The 18,048-nt window shown below is 41.6% G+C and overlaps 1 long non-coding RNA gene across 1 annotated transcript; it reads right to left on the minus strand.

The window, feature by feature from the left end:
• Window positions 1-4,281: 4,281 nt before the first annotated feature.
• LOC113923371 lies at window positions 4,282-6,381 on the minus strand. The gene is made up of 3 exons (XR_003520310.1): window positions 6,289-6,381; window positions 4,775-4,857; window positions 4,282-4,471 (listed from the first exon to the last, which is right to left on the minus strand). It is a non-coding gene; the product is annotated as an uncharacterized LOC113923371 (long non-coding RNA).
• Between the last annotated feature and the right edge of the window lie 11,667 nt (window positions 6,382-18,048).

An 18,048-nucleotide genomic window follows, 5' to 3' on the forward strand; every position in this document is an offset into this window, starting at 1 on the left:
CCTGATGGGGTAAAACTTAATGGGGTACAAGTGGTTTTTCTATAATGACCGGCTCTAGTCCTGCCCATTGAAACCACGTAATTGGCCATCCCATTTCTCCAGAAACTTGAAGATGGCAATCAGACCCTCTCAAAGTCCATTGTCATTCTGGTCACCCCTTCCTTTGGACATGTTCCACTTGGTCAATGACCCTTTCAAAGGAGACTGCTCAGAATTTCTACTTTCTGGGTTCTTCTGCCTCTATTGGGATACTCAGGTCTTAATACAGTCACCTAAGTGTGTAGAGTTACATTGCTTGACATGTTTCTGAGTCTAGAGGTTCAAGCATGCATATGTATATGTCCCTTGGGGAGAAGGAGTTGAAAAGATTAACTTCGACCTAGGGAGTTGTTTTTCTTCAGCTTTTTAACCAGAAACATAAATGCAATTGTAGCTTTGAAAACTGAAATGCTAGCTTTTAAACAACTTGCAAATAATAGACTTCAAGATTTCAAGGGGAAAATGGGCTCCATAAAAATTGTGTGATAGGAACCCCTACATTGTCTTTTAGTTGGTAAATTGAGAGTAAGTGGCAAACAGAAGGTAATCGCCTCTAACTACATTTCACTGGGAACTAATTTACTGGTCCCTCTGACCAGTCAATAATGTTAACTTACAAAAAAAAGTGAGCCAGGTTTCTCCACGGTAACAACTTAAATCGGGAGTGATTACAGTCCTTGAACTTTGCAGGAGCGGGGGAAGGAGCTTGGGGCCAGGCTGTTACACTAAAGCACACTCAGAGCCGCCCATGACAAGGGTTTGTGGTCGATATTACCAAGGATCAGATAATCCCTTTGCTCTTCGACTTGGCTTCTTCCAGGGCTGAGAAACATTCAACTCACTCTGGGAAGAAGAGTCGACTATTTTCTCCTACTTCGGAATTCGGAAGGAATGATTGTTCTCCTGACAGATTATTCTCTGCTCCCATTTCGCACCTTGCTCTGCTCCCTGGATGTGTTCTCTGTCTTTCTCTGCTCTGCTCCTGGCCCCAGGAGGCTGGCCGCCCTCTGCTGCTGTATCTCCTGCCTTGCCCCCTGATTTGCAGTTCCCTTTGGCCAGTGACAGGCCTGGGTAAGAGGATGGGAGGAGAGTGAGATCAGTGTAGATCTTCCAAACCCTGTGCTTCTGTAGCGTGTCTTTAGAAGTAGCTGTGCCTAATTACTCCAAATTACAGCTCCTGCCAAGGAGCACCTAATCGAGGATTCCAGCTCTCACTAGACTCTCAGGACTCTGGGTCCTCCTCTGGGCCCTGTGCCCTAGGACTGACGATGGCCTCCTATCATTGTTGGTCTCTGAGCCCCATCACCTCCTTAATTTTTTCTTATCCCTGCTCTCACCTCTGTCCTATCATTACAGCTTCTTCTTTCAAATCATCTGGAGTGAATTCTTTCCAGCCTGAGCCATGACAGAAAAACCTCTGCTGTTTGAGTCTCTTCTCTAAGTCATGGAGCACCACACCATCGGCACTGGGGAAGCCTTCTTACCTCCTTTAGGCAGGTGCAGTCCCCAGTCCCATGACCAGAGTTTTGGCTATTCCAACCTGGCAGCTCCTTGAATCACCTGGAGAGTTTTGAAGAAAGATACATTCCAGAATGCCACCTATTCAATAAGACCCTCTTGGGGTGGAGTCTTACAATTTCTACTTTTAAAGAAATACATGAAGCAAGAATGGCAAAATAGTGATAATCGTTCAAGCTGGGTGATGGGTACAGAGCGTTCATTATACCAATTTCTCTACTTTTGTGTATGTTGGAAATTTTTCCTATAAAAAAGAATCAGACATGTTAAGTTCTTAGTTGAGAATCCCTGAGTCAAAGTAGAGGGCTGCAGTCTATTTTGCTAATCTCATTATTCTGTCTCCATTGGCTCCCATGACTCCCATGATAGGGTCTCCATCTGGGTAAATAATGAGATGGAACAAAGAGACCCAGCATCTTGCAGTCCCTACCTCCTACCTTATAATTTGGGGTTGAGCAGATTTGGCCAAATCCCTTGGTCCTTTTAAGACAGTTCCCACTCACATAGACACTGTTTGTGACCTTTAGCCAAATTCTGTCAGTGCGGAATTGAAAACTCAAGTTAATACACTCTGGTATGGCTCTCTCCTCTGTCCCTTCTTTATGAGAAATTCCTCACAAGTCCCACTGTTCTATGTGTTCCATACAAGAAAAGGACCCAGAATTTTGAGCAACAAATTCAGGTTTCCAATCTCTACCTCTGTGTGATCTTGGGCAAGACACTTACCTTTTCCATTTCTTGGATTGCTTTAATTTCATAGCATTGTAGTTAAAAGAATATCCCTGGCTTTGAATCATAGTTCTGCCACTTCCTTAGTCAAGCTGCATAACTTTTACATGCCTCCATTTTTCCATCTTAGAATGGAAATATTAATAGAAACCACATCATTGGGTTGCTGGGGAAATTAAATGAGCTACTATATGAAAAGGGAGTAGCGTAGTACCTGGTGTCTAGGTTCTATGTAAGCGGTAGCTGATGCTGTTACCATTACTGCTACTTAAATTTATAATTATAACTTTGGAGGACTCGGCAGAAGGAAACATAGCAACAGTTTCAGATATAGGGTTTCCAGGGATTTTCAAAATCATAATAAAATTTGAAGACTGCTGCTGTAGATCTTGCAGAAATTAAGGGCTGTGAAGTCGAGGGAGGGGGGAGATCCATTCAAACCAGCCAGCGCAGCTGACTCCCTTGTTGCTGGTTATTTTATACGGTTCTGGGTTTCTGCACCAGCCTGGGTGGAAGGTCTGGCTGGATCTTGAACTCCTCTTCCCTGTCTCTGGCCTGGCCTGACACAAGCAGCCCAAATTACTGGTTTGATGTGTGGGAGGTGATAGTGAAGGGAAGAGCAGAGGAGCATGGAGGGTGCTCCTAAATCACACAGAAAAGACAAAATGCCGAGACAGCCTTGGCTTACGTGTATCCATTCTCAGCCAACTTGAGGACACACGGCTTCATTTAACAAACTTGACCTCATGTTCCTGTCAATTAAAAGCTATGCAAATGTGTTTTGAATTTTCTAGGCAAGGGTGTATTACCTCCTAATGCTGACTATTAAAATTCCTGATAAAATCCAATCTCCGAAAGTTGGATAGCAGGAGAGAGAGGGTCAAGGAGAAATTTAGGCCTTTTAATAATTTAGCACTAAAACATATATTAATGAATAATTTTACCATAAAGAGCACTTTCTTAAGTCCTCCTTCAGTTGGGAGGAAAGGCTAACCTTTCTTTTCCTCATACCTAACCTAACCTAGCCAAAATACCTGTAGACTTCAGATTGAGAACCTCTTGTTTAAATGTTTTTTTTTTTTAATGTAGATCTGGGCTTTACAGGAGTGACATGCTGAATGACATAAACTGATTCAGCCTGAAGCTAATGTCTAGCAAATGGTTGAAAGCTTGCTTTTCCTTAGACAAGTATGTCTTTGCTCTGAAATGCTGGGCACTTATACCTTGGTATCTTCTGTTAATTTTCCCTACTCCTTTTGGCATGTATTTTAAAGTCACCAGCTAAGAAAAGTCAGGTCTTCTGTGATTAGTTTTGATTTGTGAATGGCAAGGAGACGTGCAGTCAGTGCAAAGACTCTCATCTGTCCTGTTGTTCTGAAGACCACCAGGGTGTCAAATTGGGGTGGCTGCCTGCCTCCCGATGTGCACCAGTGGCCATGGCTCTGCCATAGTCCTTTCTTTGGGGAGAATGACTTTTCTTTGCAAGTTCTCATCCTTCTGCTCCCTACTCTATTGTGTGTCCTGGACAGAATTGCGTGACACTGCCTTGCTGGCCACAGTGGAGGGTTTAATGAATGGTAGATAAGTTGACCCAGCGTCTCACACCTCACTTTGGGTCGGGGCTGGGAGGGACACCCAAGTCGGTCTAACCAGAGTCCTTCCTCAGGATTTATCTCCTTGTAACCAACACTTAATTGTGAAAATTCTCAAACAAATTCTAAAAGAATTTTATAGTGAACACCCACCACCTAAACTCTATCATTTAGCATCTTACTACATTTGATTTATCATCTATCTATCCATCCTTCTATCCAGCTATTAATTCAAATTGGTTTTGGTGCATTTCGAAGTAGATCACAGACATTCATATACTTCATAAGAATTTTAGAATGCACTCAAGTAGGTTTCAGTATTTGTTTACAGTGGGTTTTCCTTTTGACATAAAAATCACATACAGTAAAATGCACATATCTTAATTGTACATTTGCAGAGGTTTCTTTTTGACAAATACATACATTCAGGATTTATTTTCATCAGGAGTGGAGGAGTGGAGCGAAAGCTTCTTTCCCTTTTGGAAGGTGAGGCTCAAAGATGTGAGCCCAGAGTGGGGCAATTATGACTCTAGCTTCAGATTCTGAAAGCCAGCTGGAGATAAGAAAGCTGACATATCAATGTGGAGGCAGAGCTAAGAGACAAAAATAATTTGAAAGTATTGTAGTCATTTGTACCCTTTTTTTTTTTTTTGGCAGTTTGGTTACATGAGCCCATAAATTCTCATATTAGTCTAAATTATTTTAAGTTGTTTTTCTTTTACTTGGATCTAGTCCTGACTAATATATACATGTATGTGTGGATATATATACACACTGTCCTCTTTAATTTTAAGGAAGGCATTATGTGTCTATTGCAGGTATCAGCACCCCAACTTGGGAGAGGTTAAGAAGGTCTAAGGGACTGTGGATCTAGTAAATTGAAAGCATGGCCTCACCTAGGTTCTGGCTGTGGATCCATCCAGTGTGGGGATAAGGGACAATCTTGCATAAGCACCAGCAACTTTATTCAACACAGACTCTTTAACATAAAAATAGAAGCAAAACATGACGTGTTAACCTTGATATTGAAAGTACAGTTACTGTAGAAGTAAAGACCCTCAGAAGCAGGACCCTAACTCATTTGCTAATTATTTTTTCTAACTTTGAACATTACCCAGTTTTTGTGGCTTTGGCTAAATAATTACAGAAACAGAGGCAGTATGTTTTCACTGTTAGAGGTAGAATAGGTTGCAAAATGCCAAAATGGGTCCAATCTGGAAAATGTTGAGTCCATATGTGAGAGAAGACCAGGGAGAAGGCTCTCAATCATCCGAGGGGGAGTAAAGGAAATATTTTATTGCCCAAGAGAAATTTCTACTTTTTTTGGATTTCGGTTCATACATATGATACTATTTATCAGTTGTGTTATTTTGGTATTCTATGGTCAGATTTCTTTCTCTTTCTCTTTGTCTCAAATCAAAATAAAAAGTTTCTCTTTGGTGAGTTCTATAAAAGTCAGAAAAGTGGTTGCGTTGGGGGGAAGGGAAGGGCTTGTGGATAGGAAAGGGTCCATGGAGGGCTTCCAAGGGTAGGTGCCCAAGTTTCTTTACCTGAACAGTGGTTACAAGTGTGTTCCTCTTATATTGAAGTATGCATTCATTTGGTGTTTTATAATTTACAATAAAAATCTTAAAATCTGAAGCAAATATATAAAGGTAAGATTTGATCAAACTATGAGGTGAGTACATTATTAGTGGTTTAATTCATCACACACTTTATATATCATTGGAATACTTCATAATGTAAAAGTCTAATTAAAACAGTTTCCCCCTTGACCTCCAACTTTTCTTTAAAAGGACAGAATTTTTATGTAGGGTCTTTTTTCTGAGGTCTGTCTAAATTGACAGTAAATGACGGTCATCCCCAAATTGTCACTAGCACTTTCTTCCTTTGCACTGTCCCCTGAAATTAGTTCTTCAAATCTCCAGATTTTCTAGCTCCTCAACTCTTTTGTGTGAGTCTTAGCATGATTCATTTTATGTAGAACATATGACCTTTACTATATATATATTTTTACAACTTCATATTAAATTTTATCTGACCACATTGGCTCATTGCCAAAGTGAATGGGAATAATAAAAGTAATTATTTGGGTGATTTATGTTAAAGCTTTTGTGTTCAGATAATTTGAAGAAAAGCAGAGAAAAGAGTGTAGTGGTGATTGCCTTCCATTACCTGATGATTGCCCTGATTCCTCATTTTGTTTGAGGTTCTTTATTTTTTTCCAAGACTGTTTTTTTAAGAGCAGTTTTAGGATCACACCAAATTGAAAGGAAGGTACAGAGATTTCCCATAGACTCCCTGACCCCAAACATTCATACCCCACCCCATTATCAATTAGAGTGATACATTTGTTACAATTGATGACCCTACACTGAGAAGTCATTATCATCCAGAGTCCACAGTTTACCTTAGGGTTCACTCTTGGTCTTGTTCATGCTATGAATTTGGATAAATGTAGAATGAATGTATCCATCATTATGATATCATACAAAGTATTTCCACTGCCCTAAAAATCCTCTGTGTTCTACCCATTCATTCTTCCCTCTATCCTGTAACCCCTGGCAACCACTGATCTTTTCAGTGTCTCCATAGTTTTGGCTTTTCCAGAATGTCATATTGTTGCAATCATGCAATATACAGCCTTTCAGACTGGTTTCTTTCACTTTGTAATACGCATTTAAGTTTCCACCATTTCTTTTTGTGGCTGAGAGCTCCTTTCTTTTTAGCATGGCATAATACTCCATTGTTTGGATGTAGCGCAGTTTACCCATTCACCTACTGAAGGACATCTTGGCTACTTCCAAATTTTGACAACTATGAGTAAAGCTGCTGTAAGTGTCCATGTGCAGGTTTTTGTGTAAACATAAATTTTCAGCTCCTTTGGGTAAATACTGAGGAGCATGATTGCTGGCTCTGCTGGACTGTATGGTAAGAGTATGTTTAGTTTTGCAAGAAACCACCAAACTGTCTTCCGAAGTGTCTGTACCTTTCTGCGTTGCAATGAATAAGAGTTCCTGTTGCTCCACATTCTTGCGAGTATTTGATGTTGTCAGTGTTCCAGACTTTGGCCGTGGTAATAGGCATGTAGTGGTATCTCATTGTTTTAATGGAGGTTCTGAAGCGTATTATGGTACTAGCAGGTCACTGGTGATAGCAATAGCTGATAATATTTAAACACTTGCTATGTTCTGGGCACTGTACAAAGCACCTTACAAATATCATCTGATTTAATCATTCCGCAGCTCTTGTGAAGAAGATTGAAGCTTATGAGGGTGACATTCCCAAGTCCCACGGTTAGCATGGGATAGCAGAGCTGGCTTCATGGACATGTGACCTGGGATTCACACTGGCCCTGTGGTCATAAGAGCTCCATATTTGGTTTAATGCTTAGAGGTCACTGTCTTGAAATTCTTTTTTTTTTTTTTTTTTTTTTAAGAGAGGGGAGAGAGAGAGGCCAGGGGAGGGCCAGAGAGAGAATCTTAAGCAGGCCCCACACAGAGCATGGAGCCTGACACAGGGCTCAATCTCACAACCCTGAGATCGTGATCTGAGCTGAAATCAAGAGTCAGATGCTTAACTGAATGAGCCACCCAGGTGCTCCACTGTCTTGAAATTCTTAATCATTTGTGCACAAAGAGCCCTGCACTTTCATTTTATCCTGAGCTTGGCAAATTATGCCCTGCAGGGTAGAGCTGGGTGTTTGACTCTGCTGTTAGCCTCTCAACAGAGGCTATGCTCTTAACCACTATTCGAGTCTGCCATTTTGCACCTCTCTAAATGAAGCTAGGAGAAGGAAAAACAAACAAAACAACAAAACCAAAAACACCTCAACAAAAAAATAAATGAACAAACAGAAAACACATAACAGAGGACATAGCATATGCAGATAACTAAAGACAGTAAGAAGCCAATCTGGAGAAACTAATTTTAATATGTGTGGCTTAGATACTGTTCTTGGTAAATAAGATGAATTTGTGCGACTTGTTCTACCTTAGGAAACACATACTCTCCCATGATAGAAAGTCCATTTTCCTCCATTCATTGCATGTAGTTGAGACAAGGGTCTTTTCTAAAACAAACCACTATTTCGGGAACCAGGGGGAACTCATCGCATCTGGACATTTGCTCATTGTTTTCTCCGACCGACGAGAGCTTCTCACTGCCCAACTTTTAGACCTACCAACTCATCCATCCTTGTGCCAAGTGAAGCTTCAGCACAGAAAGTTCCAGAAAAGCAGTGGCTGCAGATTGGGAAGGCGACATGGTGAGCATCCCCATACATGGGAGATAGAGGGAGGGGGCGGCCATTTCTTTTTCCTGGGCTCTCTTTCTTTCCCACTTGTTCTGATGTGGATCTTCATGCCCCCTTACGGCCGACTGCCGTTGGCCTTGTTTTGCCTGTGGTCCCCGTCTGTGCTTGCCTCCTCCCTCAAGTTGCTCAATTTGAGCCGCTAGTTACTAGTCTGTCTCATTTAGCCTCCAGGGTTCCTCATGGCTTGGCGGTGAGATGAAGCTTGGCTTCTACTCCTCCCTGACATGACTGGCTAGGTGGAGGGTGAGGGTGAGGGCTGGTGGCTGCAGAAACGGGGAAGCTGGTGCAGGGGCTCTGGCCTTGGTCCCCCATGGCCAGCTGAAGCCTCTGCTGCCTGCCCTTGGACAGCTTGGAGGCTTTGATGCCTCAGGAATTTTAAATCTTACAGCTTAGCATGACTTCTTAATCGGAAACTGGAATCACAAGGAGAAACAGCTTTGCTTGCCGCACAGGGGCTTGGCTAAGGTTCACTCGTGGTTACCGATGTTCCCCGTCTTGCCCCACCCAGCTCAACAATGCCCATCATTGTTTCCGAGAGCGTTTCACCTGTGTCTGGTGAGAACCTGTCTAGGCAGGTTGGCAGCAGCACCCAGCGGAGCCTTCGGTCTTCTTAGAGCTGGAACACAATTCCCAACGACCCACATTCCAAACTGAAGGATTGTCATGCTTAAGTAATCTGTTCTTCATTATGGATTAAGGATGGATATTTAAAAATAAAAGTCCTACCTACCCCTTGCCCCAAGATTGATCTGTTCCTCACCACACACCTGTCAGGTCTACATTGTCAATGAGGAAACTAAGTTTCAGGGAAGTTGTGATTTGCCCAAGATCTAAGATGTCAGCCTAGATTTTTCTACACCAAGAACAGTGTTTCTCCATTACTGCACCACATTACTTCTATCATGAAACAGATTCAAAGTAGAAAGAAGGAAGTTATATGAGAAAGCTGTGTGTTACTTTTGGATGAAGGTGGGAATATTAGTAGTAGTTGTGATTTTAGCATGTGGACCTAACTTGCCAGACTATTCAGTGGCAGTCAGTTATGGTCCATGCTGACTGGAAAGATCATCTCTGTGTCAGGTACCAAGAAACTTGATGGGAAGGAAAAATGCTGACCCCTCTAGGAAAATTAACCATCCCTCAGAATAATGAACTCACATTTCACTGTTAACTACAAAGCAGATCTTGTTCTCTAGACTCTAGAGAGTCTAATATGCTAATATACTAAGGTTGAAGGAATCTTGGAGAGACTTCTCAAAGTGCAGTACGTGACAGTGTATGGGGTCCTCAAAGCTACATATTAAATTATGCACATCTCCCCAGATTGTGAGAAAAAACAGACAAAGAGAACAAATAAGCAAATCATGTTTATCTATTAAAACACTGACATCTTATGGAGGACAGACAGTTTGGGCCTGATTTTTTTGTGGGGGGTGGTGCAGAGATGGAGAGAGAGAATCTTAAGCAGGCTCCACCCCCAATGTGGAGCCTGCCGCAGGGCTCAATCTCACAACCCTGAGATCATGACCTGAGCCGAAATCAAAAGTTGGACGCTTAACTGACTGAGCCACCCAGGCACCCTGGGCCTAAATTTTAAAGAAGAGAGAAACTGAACATCTCCAATGGGTCTTTTTGAGTCAATACATCCCAGGTACTAACTCTGGGAATGAATTTTCACATTCTGCTATCTTTGGACTATTTTTGTGAAAAGTTTGAAAGTACTGGTCATTTTTTTTTTTAAAGATTTTATTTATTTATTCATGAGAGACAGAGAGAGAGAGAGAGAGAGAGAGAAGCAGAGGGAGAAGCAGGCTCCCAAGGAGCAGGGAGCCCGATGTGGGACTCGATCCCAGGACCCTGGGATCATGACCTGAGCCGAAGGCAGACGCCCAACCATCTGAGCCACCCAGGCGCCCAGTCCTGGTCATTTTAGTAGGCAGTTGAAATTAACAGATGATAAATGATAATCCTGTGGTCACAGCAGGACTGGGCCCAAGATCCCCTAAATCTTTATCTACCATTTTCTTTACCATTCCATAAACCCATTCTTTGTTGTGGCAATGTTTCTAAGAGGAGAGTATATTTTTCTGCCTCAGGCAAACTAGAATGCAGAAATAATGCCGCCTTGGATAATGTAGACCACGTGTTACAGTGAGCATCACTTCTCATTGCCAGAGCAACATGGGACATGGGTTGTGGAGTAGTTTGAAGCAAATGTGAATGGAACCTACACAGGTCCAATAAGGGGCTTTCCCAACCATGTTTCAGCTGCCATCTTGCTTCTAAGGCTTTGCCTCTTCTAAAGTAAAAAATAAATTCTGGCTATTAAGATAAAAATACTCAACCTCCTTAAACATCAAGCAGTGCAAATTAACATAACAATATGCTACTTTTCCCCTTAATTTATTGGTAATGCTTTTTTTTTTCTTTTTAAATAATGAAAATACTCAGTGAAGGTGAGAAAAAAGAAAATAGAATATTCATCCAACTTCTCTGGTAGAATAATTTTGTAATATATACCAAAAACCTTGGCGTTTGCATATGTTACCCTTTGACAAAGCAATGCTTCTTCTGGAAATTTTTCCCCAAGGAAATAAACAAAAGCATGCAGGGATTGATTAAGTTACAAAGATGTTCATTTCGAGGTTCTTGAGAACAGTAAAAAATTGGAAACAATGTAAATGTCAAATATTTGGGATTTGGTAAAATAAATTATAAATATATAAATTATAATATAAAATACAGAATACAATTGCATCTTGAGTCCTCCATTGAAATGATGCTGTGAATGTTAGAAGGCATTAGAGGAAGGTAGTTGAGAGGAGGGATTCTAGAACCCAGTATCTTGGGTTGACAACCTAGTTGGCCTGCTTGCTAGCTGTGGGACATTGGACAAGTTTCTTAAATTCTCACTGCCTCAGTTGCTTCATGAAGATAATTCTATGTGTTATACCTCCCTCATAAGGAACAAATTAAGTATTCATCAAATATTCGATATTGTTAGATAAGCGACTACCAAGAGGGAAATTAATCATAATATAATAATAAATAAATAAAATAATAATATAACAATGTATTTTGCTTTAAAAGATTCTTTCGGTGGGGTGCCTGGGTGGCTCAGTCATTAAGCATCTGCCTTCAGTTCACGTCATGATCCCGGGGTCCTGAGATCGAGCCCCACATCGGGCTCCCTTCTCCACGGAAAGCCTGCTTCTCCCTCTCCCACTCTCTCTGCTTGTGTTTGCGCTCCAGCTGTCTCTCTCTCTCTGTCAAATAAATAAATAAAATCTTTAAAAAAAAAATCCTTTCGGAAAGTGTAGACCACTGGTTCTTAAACTGCGTGCCAAGGCACCCTAGGCCACTGTAGGGAAAATTCACATGGACCCCACAGGGTATCTTAAAATTTCAAGAGAAACACAAGCGACACTTCGGGACATGGTGTGAACTACTACTATTAGGTTGTTTGGACCTAACTGCATAATAAACATAATTTATACAGGTTTAAAGTACCAGAAAAAAAATTACTGGGACACGAAGAGTGCCATTGAGAACCTCTAGAGTAGCCTGTGGAATTTACCAAGGTGTTAAATGTTACTGAGAGGCAGCATTATGCGTGCTTTACGTTCTCTGCTTTTGATGTATCTGAATTTCTGAATTTTCTACCACGGACCTTTATTGTTTTGGTAAGACAATAGAAGTTATTTTAAAACGATTTCTCCCTGAATATATCTGTGCAACAGCTGTTTACTGAGTACAGTTTGGAGCCACTTTCTGGGCTGCTCACTGGAGGGCAAAGATGCCACACCCTCGAGGAGCCCGTAATTGAGGGCGAGTTGAGAACGTTAACTAATGGTTGCTGCTCAGTAGACCAGACTGTGAGTCAGAGGTGCCAGTTGATGTGGGAGCCCTGACTCTGCTGTGGGAGCCTAGAAAATCTTCCCAGAAGGCCGGCATTAGATGGGTCTTGCTGAATAAATGGAACTTTCCCAGATGGGAAAGGTGCAGAAGAGTGTTCCCCCTTCTAGTCCATGGGGAGGGGCTTGGATGCCATTGGGGTGGAAGGAGACTGGAAAGGCAGGCCCAATCAGAATGGCAAGGCTCCCGTGGGTTGGGTCCCGGACCGGGCACTTGTAAAGGACGGGTGAGCACTGACATGTTTGAAGCAGGGGAGTGTTGTCAGTGTGGTGCTGTGGAAGGGTCACTCTGGCAGCAGTGGAGAGAGGCAGGGAAGTTGGCGCAGAGCTGGCTGGCGGGGTGGGGGGGGACCAGCCAGGAGGATTTTGTAATCGTCCAGGAAAGAGGTCACCAAGCCCTGGTTGACTAATGATGGAGATTATATAATGGGCCCCTGTGGACTAAATCAGCAAAAGCAAATGATCCAGATGTGGCATGTTATTCATCTCAAAATATGTCGGTATCTTTAAAACTAAAACCTTTGTTTTTTTCTGATGATAAAGACAATATGTGATTGGTGTAAATATTTGGAAAATAAGAGAAATGTATAAAGAAGAAAATGAAAGCATTTATATCCCATGAACTGGAGCTGAGATAGGTATATGTGTATATGTCACATACAAAATACAAAATATTACATATTATATGTAAATACTGATATCTAAATCTCATATATATACATGTAGCTTGTTTAAAATATGCACATTTGGGAAAATAAAATCTAACAGGAGGACAACAAATAAAAAATAATTACTGAGTGCTTACCAACTGCTAAGCACTCTTAGAAGCATTACATATGGGTGCCTGGATGGCTGTCGGTTAAGCATCTGCCTTTGGCTCAGGTCATGATCCCAGGGTCCTGGAATCGAGCCCCCAAGTCGTGCTCCCTGCTCAGTGGGGAGCCTGCCTCTCCCTCTCCCTATATCCCTCCCCCCTGCTTGTGCTCTCTCTCTCAAATAAAATCTTTTAAAAAAGCACAACATATATAATAGCTTATTATATATTTAGCTTATTAATGCTCACAACAATGCTTTAAGGTCAGTCTGTGTGTATTTTGCCATTTACAAGTAAGGGAGTTAACATATAGAAAGGTTAGTAACTTGCTCACGGTTCTGTAATTTGTAAGTGTCAGAGCTAGGATTTGAACCCAGCAGTTTATATCCAGGAACTGTACCCTTAAAGGCCTATGGTACAATTATGAGTCATATAGTTAAACTTCGGTTGTTTGATTGACTTTATAGAGTGACATGTGATGCTCTACCCTGGTGTTGTCCAGCTGAACTTTCTTTGATGATGGAAATATTCTATACCTGCCCTGTCCCATAGGAAGCCACCAGATAAATACATGTGGTGTTAAGCCCTAGAAATGCCACTACTGTGAATGAGGAACTGGATTTAACATTTCACTTCATTTTAAGTAATTTAAATTTGAATAGCCACCGTGGCTAATAGTGATTCATTGGGCTGCACAGATCCATAGAAGATAAAAAAAAAATGGGCACCTCATCCTTTTGTCATACTCTTTGACCAGCAATGATGGGTAAACTACCTTTGTTTCTGATGTTAGTCCCTTCCCTTGCTCATCTCTTTTAAGTCCAGAAAATATGCCTCTATTTATATTTCTTGATTTAATCATTGGATTGACTGCACCATGCAAGATGAGCAATCCGTTTGTGGGCCCCTCCCCACATCTTTCTCCCCTTCTAACTTGTGTTCGTTATTTTAGTTTTCATTATCAGTTAGGATTCTTCTGATTGCAAGTGGGAAAAAAGAGCCAAGTAAACCTGATTTGAGTAATAAAAGGGGATTTTATGGGCTCATATGAACTCTAAGATTAGAGGCAGCACTGACATTCAGAAAGCTCAAACACTGTGAGCTCAGCTCTCCTCAGTCTGGAAACTTCATTCTTGAATCCTTTGTGGTGGCCACAGTTGCAGGAGCTGTAGCTTCATATCCTCGTAGATTCTAGACTAGTAGGAAAGAATGCATATGCCTTTACTATTGTGCTATTTAACTGTGGACACACACACAGAATCTCCGTGTTGTACAACAATATGTATCTGTGGGTTGGCTGAGGTCAGCTCATTTAGGTTGGGCTTGGCTGAGTGGCTCTGCTGATCTTGGTTGGGACTTCTTACAACTCAGGGCTGGGATAGCTCAGGGATGCTCCATGTGTCTCTCAAGTTCCTCCAGGACTGGTGATGACAGAGGCCCAGGAGCACAAGACCAGCTACATAAACACATCCCATTAGCTAAACAAAGTCCCATGACTGCACCCCAAATCAACAGAATGGGGAAGTATACCCTTCCCATAGAAGTGAGAAGGAAGGAAGGAATATTTATAAGCAGGTGAGCTTGGCTTGCTCATTTCAAAACCAGTGACTGTGGCCCAGGGCTTGGATCATACAATTTGGATCATACAATTTGACAGGTCCACAGTCCATCCTGGGGATAGAGGCTGCATTCAGACTCACCCAAAACATGTGGACTAAGAATGGAAGAGGCATGGCTACCCCCAACTAAGATCAGAGTTCTACTGGCCACATGAAGAGGAGATGGATGGGAGATGGCAGACCACAATAATTATGACTTTAAACAGTATTTTAAACTCTGTTTCTTGAGCCTTTGGTTCTAGATATTATCCCCTGACCTCATACTCATGAGTTCTCCTTCAGCGCACATCTCCCACTTCTGTCACCATGATCATACAAGATATCTGTGTCTATTTATGAAGGAAAGACTAGGTGATTAACAAAGGTAGCAGGGTGTGGGTAGTGAAGTTCTCTGCCACTGGCTAGGCATGTTTCCTCAATCAGCATATTTCTCTAAAGGTGGAGACTGACTGTACAGGGGTAGTCATGTCAACGGACAAACTTCCCTTTAGGGTATTAGCATAGGGAATCATGCAGATGGTATTCCTTCCCCCTCAAAACATCAAATGTTCCCTCTGTGGAACACCAAATCCCATACAAAGAGCCTTAGTTCTGTCCAGGTAGCAATCTTATTTTCTTCCTAGGGGAGATCCCAGGGAGCCGGTGAAGTTTCCAAATCTTCTCTTGCTGGCCTATTTGCATGCATGGAAAGGCGAAGGATGAGAAAGGCCAGATGGTACAGCTGCTCTCTGAACAACCTTTTGGGCTCCTTTTCCAATTCAGAGCTCTGAATGTGTTAATGCCCAGTGGAGATTCCCTAAGGCTTCTTTTGAAAGAATATCTCTATCTTTTCTACAGCCTTCTCCTGAGTAAATCTGGGATGCTTCTTCTTCTGTTATGCTTTGTCCATCAGTACTGTTCACTTCCTTTCCATCTTACAGAAAATTTTCAAATCTCAGCTGACAGTCCTCTTTTTATCTCCAGCATGGTTATCAATTTGTTCCCTTTGCTGACTCTTCAGCAGAATTTTGAGAGTGTAGATAAATGCATGTGTTCAGTTTTGAACACACACACACATATATATAATATTGTAGATAGATAGAATTTTTAAAACAAAATTAGATCTTGCCAATTTTGCCACGGGCTTGATTGGATACTGTTCTAGAAGAGTCTCAAAAGTTGTTTGTCAGAGTCACCCTGGGAAAATGGGAATTTCCTTTTGCTCCTTTTTTTTTTCTTTTAAATAAAATTAACGGGGTTTTGGCTTGTGTGTTTTGCTACCAAAATGAATAAATAATTCAGATTTCAACTTCAGGGATGATACGATCTATTACACAGAAATCGGATTGAGTTGGCATTGAAAAGCAGGAAAAGGTACACATGAAAATCAATTGATTCTAACCTCTGGAGGTTAAAGGGTTGTTATTGTTTGCTTGCTTGCTTGTTTTTAATCCTGAACAATTCTAAGCCATGCCTTATCAAACTAGAACTTTCACTTCAAGTCCTGAGGGTAGTTGGTGAGGAACCTGGAATTAGAGTGGGTAAGTGACCCAGGAAGGAAATGACTGTCTTATGTTGGATCTAAAATCCAGCAAATATCTATTACTAGGACTATGTATACATTTACTGTATGCCAATAATATTCAGAATATCTAGGTCTACTGAGGATGGCTAAAACACAGAGAGTAAGAGGAAGGGTTCCTGTCTGGTGGGCTTCAGATTGAAGAGATGCACATCATTCAGATAGACACTTTCCAGGAGAGAATGATGACTCACACGGGTATGACTTAAATGGCATCTGGTTTCCATTTTCTTTGTTTCTTCTCTTGGACTCCATTCAGAGGCACTTCCTTCCAGCTGGAGCTTTTAATGGCATAATGTGAAGGCAAGATCCACAGAAGTGGGTTTAGAGGAGGGACTTGAAGGAGAAAATGCAGATCGTCAGGGGAGACTATGGAAAATTACACCCAGATGGGAGGTAACAGAGAATGTACACACATCCAGACTAAAATATACCAATTAAAATATTTAGGGAAATGTAAAGAAGTATGTAATTTTTAATAAGAGATAACAAAAATTTGAACTGAATAAAATGTCAAAGTGATATAATCCTGATTGTAATTAACAGCACATTAATGCAATTTCTGTTTCCAGCCTGGGAAAATATGTCGGCTCCTTTATTTAAATGAATGTAGCATAGCACTGCTTGTGGTTTTGCTATGATCTATTCGTTCTACACACTAATTCCATTCATGATGGTGATACCCTTCTTCCTACTTCATAGATGGAGAAGCACTCTTGAACCTTGCCTGGTGTTCCAGAATGGTCTGGGATGGAGGTAGAGCCATCATCTGGGTAGAGGGATTGGACCATGTTATAACAACCAGCAACCCATCAGAGCCCATAAAAGACTGGAGGGGTGGAGCAAGCAATTGGTTTCCCTACATAAGCACTCATTCTCATGTTTTCCTCCTCTCAATCCATCAGCAGTAAGGAGGAAATCCATTTCTCTTTTAAAAATGAGAATCCATCATATTCTGCACCTTTCTTTTTTTGTATTATGTTCTTTTCAAGCAAATATCACCTCATATGAGTGATCTGCCCCTGGTCTTGTCCTCTTCCGTATACCCCAGAAGCCCTTGGGAGAGGCCATATTCGTAGAGGTAGGCGGTAATGGCTTTAGAAGCTGTGACAATGGTTCTGTTCTAGACACTGTGGTGGGTAGAGCTGATTCACACTGAGAACAAGTTGAAGAATAATTATTGGGCACTTTATGAAGACATGACATTGTCCAAGTGTCTGTGGAGATAGGGTTTAATGGAATAATAGGTACATATATACAAAACGGTAATATGATACAGAATGTATTATGCTCTAAGAGAGGTATAAATAGGGATAATAGAGATTACTTTTGATGGTGGGGACCAATTTAGAGAATACTGGCCAAAGGAGAATATGGAATGTGTGGGGAGGATTCTTTGCCTCACTGATTTAGGTAAATCCAGAGGGAGTGCTGTCTTTCCTTGTAGACCCGGGGTCCACGAACTCAGATGCCAAACAGACCAGGCAGGTACCATAAATATGTGAATCCAGCCATGTGTAAGGCAGTCCGGAATGGTAGAACTTGTGATGAACTGAGGGCATGCCCACCAAAAGTCTTTCTATTTCATATTAAAAATTCAAAGTCAAGCAATTCAAGTCATTGCCTGCAAATTTTCTCTGTCATCCAAAGGGCTCCCTGTGCCTCTAAGCTTAGACCCAACTACCTCCTCCACCCCAGAGAGAGACCCAAGCTTTCCCTCCAGTGACACAATCACATCTGCATAACGAATAGATTCTTCTAGAATTGACCCTCCAGACCTATGATAGAGGTATGCCTCAAAGACAAACTTTTGCACTGTGAAGATCAGATTCTTTAAAAGTCAGTTTCATTAGCCTCCACAGGGCATTCTATCACACGGGGGCCACAAAATGAGCAGTGGACAAGCTGATTGGCCAAGTCTGTCACTGCTCCAGGGGTGTTTCTGGA

This window comes from Zalophus californianus, chromosome 15, assembly GCF_009762305.2.
Source record: "Zalophus californianus isolate mZalCal1 chromosome 15, mZalCal1.pri.v2, whole genome shotgun sequence".
Taxonomy (NCBI): Eukaryota; Metazoa; Chordata; class Mammalia; order Carnivora; family Otariidae; genus Zalophus; species Zalophus californianus.